This window comes from Chaetura pelagica, unplaced genomic scaffold (genome assembly GCF_000747805.2).
Source record: "Chaetura pelagica isolate M959 unplaced genomic scaffold, ChaPel_1.0 scaffold438, whole genome shotgun sequence".
NCBI classification, from domain to species: Eukaryota; Metazoa; Chordata; class Aves; order Apodiformes; family Apodidae; genus Chaetura; species Chaetura pelagica.
In genome coordinates this window covers 747239-753510 of record NW_009954113.1, presented here as the reverse complement: position 1 = coordinate 753510, position 6272 = coordinate 747239, and the positions used below count along the sequence as shown (strand labels likewise).

The following is a 6272-nucleotide window of genomic DNA, read 5'->3' as shown; positions in this document are numbered from 1 at the left end:
TGTAAGGCTCCTGAGACAATATACCAGATTTAAAGAATTGTGAAAATGTTTCTATCTGAAATAATAAAATGTATCTGAAAATATAGTGAAGACAGAGAATGCTAAAGCATTTTGCTGTAAATAATACCCATTTTGAATGAACATTTGACCTGTGTCCTTATGCTGCACTGGCATTCATGTGTCACATCAGGGACTAGCCTGCAAAGGCTAAAGGCTGAAAATAGCATGAAGACGGGAGCAGTAATTCTGCTCAGTGGGCTGCCTGCCGGTACTCTTCAAATTGAAAGAAAATACCTTGCTTTTGAAGGAGAGAGTAAATACTTTTCTTACAATTTTTAATTTTTTTAAATTTTATTTTCTTCTTGGAGGCCTAATGTTTACTGATGGAAGTGTTAAGCTCCAGCTTCAGCATTACATTATTATTAAAATTATATTTCAGGAAGTTTAGCAGGAATTGGGAGTTGTCAAAGACACGCCAGCTGGCACCTTCTAAAGGACAGTCATGGGATTCAGATCCACAACTTGTTGCAGCATTTGCCACAGGAACAAAATTTGTTGCTTGTGTTGCACATAGCTCTTTATTGTTTCAACAGTTTTGCCTACTTGTATTCAGGATGCAAATTAATGTTTCATTAGTTTCAAAGTTTCCATCACGTTAATGTCTTAAATAATTTATTCTGTGCATGAGCTGAAGATAAAATACAGGAGTATAGGATCTCTAAATAATTCAGAATTATGTTTCTTCTTTCAGAAAAGTAGCTGGTTAAGTGGTGAGGGAGGTTACAGTGTATAGGGAGGTCATTTCTTCTTTTTAAGCATTGTTTGGATGGCTTCAAAATGTTGTATGAGCTAAGGTAGAAACTGCTGTTCTGCTGAAGTAGCTACCAGTGTCTGTGTGAAATTGTAAGACTGCCTTTTTAGGAGGCTACTAGTGCTGATTTGCTTTTCCTGATCAGGACCAGGAATGGAAATTGTGAAGATTATGCTAATATAAATGTTTCTGGTACAAGTAACGTTTTAATACTCTAGTATTGCCATTAAAAACGCATGTGTGTCATTCCTGTGGATTTCAGATATTCTAACCTGTCTAGTTTTATACATCTGGTTTTGTTAAAAAAGGGAAGAGGCAGTTCATGGGAGTTAGATGAATGAATTATTTAGTTGCAAAGTAGAAGGTTTCTCTCTTTGTGCAGCAGCTGGAGTATTTGTACATCGACAAGTGCCCTCCAAGTGCTCTTGTGCCAGATATTTTAGGAAATAAAAGTATAATTTGCAAGTCCTTACTTGTCAAGAATAGTGGAGAGTTATCAGTTGTTGTGGTATTCCTTCCAGCTTGGCAGAATACATACTTTTTCTGTGTTTAATGTCAGTTCTATTAAAGACGGGCAAATTGATGCATTTACCCTGAATTTCCCCTAAAAACAGACCTTTGCAAACCGTGCAGTGGCCATGAGTAGGAAATGACAAGCCAAACTCCAAAGTAAATGTGATTTCAGAGTGTTTGAGTTCTGCTGTATGTGCTCATGTCAGTAATTGGGGCGCAGTTCTGCAGAATGAGACTTCACTGTGAGATGAAATACCTTTTTGCACACGCTCTAATGTACATAAATGTGCATAAATGTGCATAAAACCCTTGTGAAGTAATTTATGAAATGTGAACAGTGATGTTGGTGTTGGTGCCAGTGTCAGTTGTTCCCAGTGCTTTTGTGCTTTACAAAACAGCACAAGCTAGAGCTGAAAACATCTGTCGGTCTTCAGTTCTGAGTTCCTCTGCTCCGAAGAAGGCAGAGGCACAAAGTACTACTTTTATTGCAGAACAGAATAAACTTTGAATCAACCACTGAAACGGAAAGTGCCTTTAAAAATAGCTGGGTGTGGAATTGAAATCTTTGACTCATATTTCCCACCTTGGAAACTTCTTACTCGTTTTCTTCTCTGCGAAGCAAAATTGCCTGAATACACTAACTCTTCTGTGTTTTGTTGTGTTTCTTTTTTCACTTGCCTAACTGTGCTTTTCCTGATTGGAAAAATTGTTACGTTAGCTTTTCAGTATTTAAAGCAAATTGCCAAAATGAGCAGAGCAAGAAGTGCTGGCTCTAAAGTTGCTCAGGAATGGCACACAGCTTACCTTTGTGTGGACCTGCAGGGGTTAACGAATTGGCAAACAGTTAGATATTTTCCAGATCAGCTAGCTGAGCTTACAGCTGCGGCCATTTTTCCACAACGAAAATTCTAGCACTACATCTTACGTGTGTCAGCTTGAAAGCCAGACTTCCTCTGTTTGCCCTTCAGCATTCCAGCACTGACAACTCTTTGGGGCACGACACACAGGCAGGGAGCAGCACAATACATTTTTAAGCGGTCAGCTTCAGCAGCAGCAAGAAGAAACATTTACATGACAGCTTGGTGCTGTTCTTTGTGTGGTTTAGTAGACGATTTGATCTTTGTACGCTGATTTTGTGCGAGTGAGAAACTGTTTTCCATCTGCATTAAAGTTATTCAAACAGCTGCCATTTTTTTATTGGAGAGGGAGCTGAAGTCCCTGGGCCCCTGCTCCAGGAGGAGTTGGCAGGCAGCTCCTGGAGCAGTAAAATGACACCATGCTTCTCCTCCATTTTCTAATGAAATCTGCAGAGTGGGAAAGCAACACAAGTTGGAAGCGTCTTTCTTTGGAATCTCTCTGTAAACTGTAACTTCACCATCCCCTGCTTTGTGGGTTTTCAGCAGGTTTGTTTTTTATGAAAATCTGTCATTTTTAATATTCGTTTCTGTAAACTTGCTAGTGCTAGTCAAGTAAATTAACTGTGATAGACTGTAAGTCTGTAAATATTTTTTGCCTTAATATGATTCAAAATAAAATACTGGTGTGCAGAACAAACTTCTATTAAGCAAGCAACTTGTTCATAACAATTTTAAATGTTAAGATAATAATTAGGGGATGTTGGAATTTATAGTAGCCATATTGGAATATTAATGTGTTATTTCATTTTCTGAGAAGTTGTGGACCCAAAAGTGTTGTACTGGGTAAATTGTATAGCATAAAACTTGTTCTGTGGTACTTAGGGAAGCGAAAACAAGGAAATTCTGTTGCACTTCAGATTCATTTCAGTTTGAAATTAGCATACAAATGTAAACTCTGTATGTTCTTTAGGATAAGCCTATTATCTGGTAGATTGCTATTTAGTTTGCTGATCATAGTAGAAGGACTTTCCATATTTGCTACGGAAATGAATGCATAGAATATATGAGAAGTATAATTTTCTTAAGCTGTTTGTGAAGCTTTGCACATGTCGTAGCTAAGGGGCTTGCCTGGCAGAGAGGAGCTTGTTTATTTGTTGGCTTTTTTAATAGTCGAAAGTGATTCGATTACCTGCGAGTCCATTGGATTCTGTGATAAAATGCACTTTGTCTTAAGGTAGCTTTAATTAGGAAAGTAAAGTATGAATGTTGCTGCCTTGCAGTGCTGCCCTAAGCACGCTGCTGCTGCTCTGCGTGTCTTACAAAGTGTCACACAAAAATGTTTGTACTGATCTGAGAGTAGTAGTTGTATGTGGATGGAGGCAGTAGTGCAGGAAAAGTGAATCTCGTTGACCATGTTATGGAGTGTTCTGTGTTGGATTAAAGATCTCTTCCAGCGAGGTGTGCTTTCCACTTCAGCTGTCAGTAAAAAAAAAAAAAAGAAAGCTTAAATACAGGGTGCAACAGACTGAAGGATCTGTGTGTGTGTCCCTGCGTGGTGCCATTGCTGAACAACTGCTTTGTGGCTTGATAATGACACACTGGCTGCAAGAAGGGTTGTGTTCTGTGTGTCACTGTCAGCACAGCTCAGGTGTAGGCTGAACTGAGCTTTAAGCTCTAAAGGGTATTTGGTGTGAACCAGCTGCAGCAGGAGGCATATTGATAAATCAGAAGGTCAAGATTTGGGCAGTAGTTTTTAGATTGTGGTATGTGGATAATTTTTATTTCAAAGCTTGTTGTAGTACCTAGACCACAGAACAGTTCTGAGTGCTTAGGCATTAATTTTGTTAACTGATTTTTGGCGATTTGCTAAAACATCCCCCCAAAGACTGAGTCATTTTCCGTTATTTTAATTCTTTTTAAACCAGGAAATTTGAAAAGGAATAAACGGAAATAGTTTTGTTTTCTGTGGAATTCAGTTTTGATTATAATCTATTGTTGCATTGTATGCATCAAAATGTTGTGCAAGGAGTCTGCTCTGAGTTACCTCCTTTTTTAGCATGGGTAACATCTTCAGTTGATGGAATCTGATACGGCATGGGTGATTTTTTTTTATCAACTTGCCAATTTCTGTAATAGCTTTTGAATACCTTCTATTCCCCATGCTCTGTCCATTAAATTGACTTACGTCTGGGCCGTTCCTCTCCCTAGTTCTGTCCTTCTCCAGTCAGCTGTGAAAATGGAGAGCTCTGGTTGAGCTTGGTAGCTGGGGTTGGCCGGAGGTGGACTCTGCTCCCCACCAGCTGCTGCCAGAGGCCTCCCTGCCCACCTGTGAAACAAGGAGCTCTCCTTTTCTACTTTTCTTAAGGAGCCTCAAGATAATATTCCATTAAAACACAGCTCAACTGCTGATTCTTAGATGGTGCTTTATTCTGTACGCCTTCGTGTTTGTGTTTTTAAAAATACATAACTATGTATTATAGTAGAAATTTTAAAAATACATCATCATAGGTAGCATTGAGAGTTTTCAAACTGATTCTAGAAGCAAAACTTTGAGGAGTTTGTTTTCATTTATTTGTTTATATTATGTGTTCCTGAAATTGAATGATAAAATGGTCTTTTAACTAAACAAAACAAAAATTAAAAGCCCCAGAAAAAGACATTTTGAGTCTTGTAGTGTCAGTATCGCTGCTGCTGACATGCCAGGGAGTTGTTAGTGGCACACAGCAGGGAAGAGGTGTAAAGGTGCTGCTCTTAACCCACAAGTCATGTGTTTAGATGCTGCCAGTGTGCAAAAAACTGTTCTTGAAAATAAATGCAGGCATACAGTAACCAAAACCTGACTTGTCCTGGGGCACTGCTTCAGCTAGTGGAGCAGAGTGAGAGGCCGTGCTGGTCCCCAGCAGCAGGGCCTGCCCTAGTTTCCCTCATCCCCAGCAGACAGGTTCCCTTCTCTGCCAGGGTCTGTAACCACCGTAGAGGTGCCATTGAAGTAGTTTCATGGAGCTGCATCCTGAACTCTTCCCTCATCAGATCTCAGTGAGACACTGTGTTGGTGAGTCCTTCACCTGGTCCCTTTTCCCCGTTGGCTGGCCAGGCCTGAGGGGTTGTGTTGCTGAGGAAGCAGGAACCTGGAGCCAGTGGGAGCCTCTTCAGATGTTTGTTGCCAGGGGAGTTGTGCTACCAAGCAGTGGCCTTGCTGTTAGCATCAGGAATGCTGCACAGATTAAACCCCTTTCAGTAACTTCTCAAACTGCCAGCTTCGTGTAGCGGAGCTCTGAGTAGAGATGGTGACTTGACCCTCAGGTAGGTCAGTGCTGAGGGAGGTCGCTATTGGGTCTTGAGTTATCCTGGCAAGTTCCACAGCAAATGTAAACATGTTTTATGGATATCTCATCCAGGAAATGTAAAGAGTACATTAGCATATTAGTGGTGTAAGGGGTTGGAAGTACAGCTGACCTGTTACAATGGTTGGCGTGAGTGGCAGCAGCACAAGCTCTCAGCATGCCTTACTCTCTGTTGAGCCTGATTTACTGACCAGTTACCTCCACCTGGAAACCCCTGTTCCTACTGCGTTGGCATTTGTCCTGTTTGCAGTGGTGTTGGGTTGAGGATGTTGTGGATTTCCCTTTATGCAGCATCCAAGTTTGGTGTGTTCGTTCACAGTTGACCTCTGCAAATTATTTGACCTTCATCATACCTTGAAGTGGCCGTGCTGGCAAAACCAAGAGATAATGTGGAGTTGCAGTTGGCACATTTGGCATTTTATCAACGCCAGCACCATCCTGCCCAGCTGTGCACAGCATTCCTGTGCTATCAGCTTTTCCTGCTGGCAGCAGGCTGGCTTACAGGCATCTGTGTGTTCGTGCCCATGTGTTCCCCTTTGGATGTTAGGGCTGATAAAGCAGGCAAGTCTAAACGATGTGTTCTGTACGTCCTTGTGCGAGACCATCGCAGCTTTCTGTGCCTAACACTTCTGTTTCCTGTTGGAGTAAGACATCTTTTTTTGGTACTTAAATACTTTTTTTTAGTAAAGCTTAAATGCCAAAGTAAACTGGCATAGTGCTGATTGTCAGAAAAAGCTATGGAAAGAG

At 40.9% G+C, this 6272-nt stretch overlaps 1 protein-coding gene across 1 annotated transcript in view; it reads left to right on the top strand.

Annotated features, from left to right (window-relative positions):
* TNRC6A (trinucleotide repeat containing 6A) overlaps positions 1-6272 on the top strand; it is an 86672-nt gene that overhangs the window by 53129 nt on the left and 27271 nt on the right. The gene's annotated exons all lie outside the window — the stretch shown is intronic.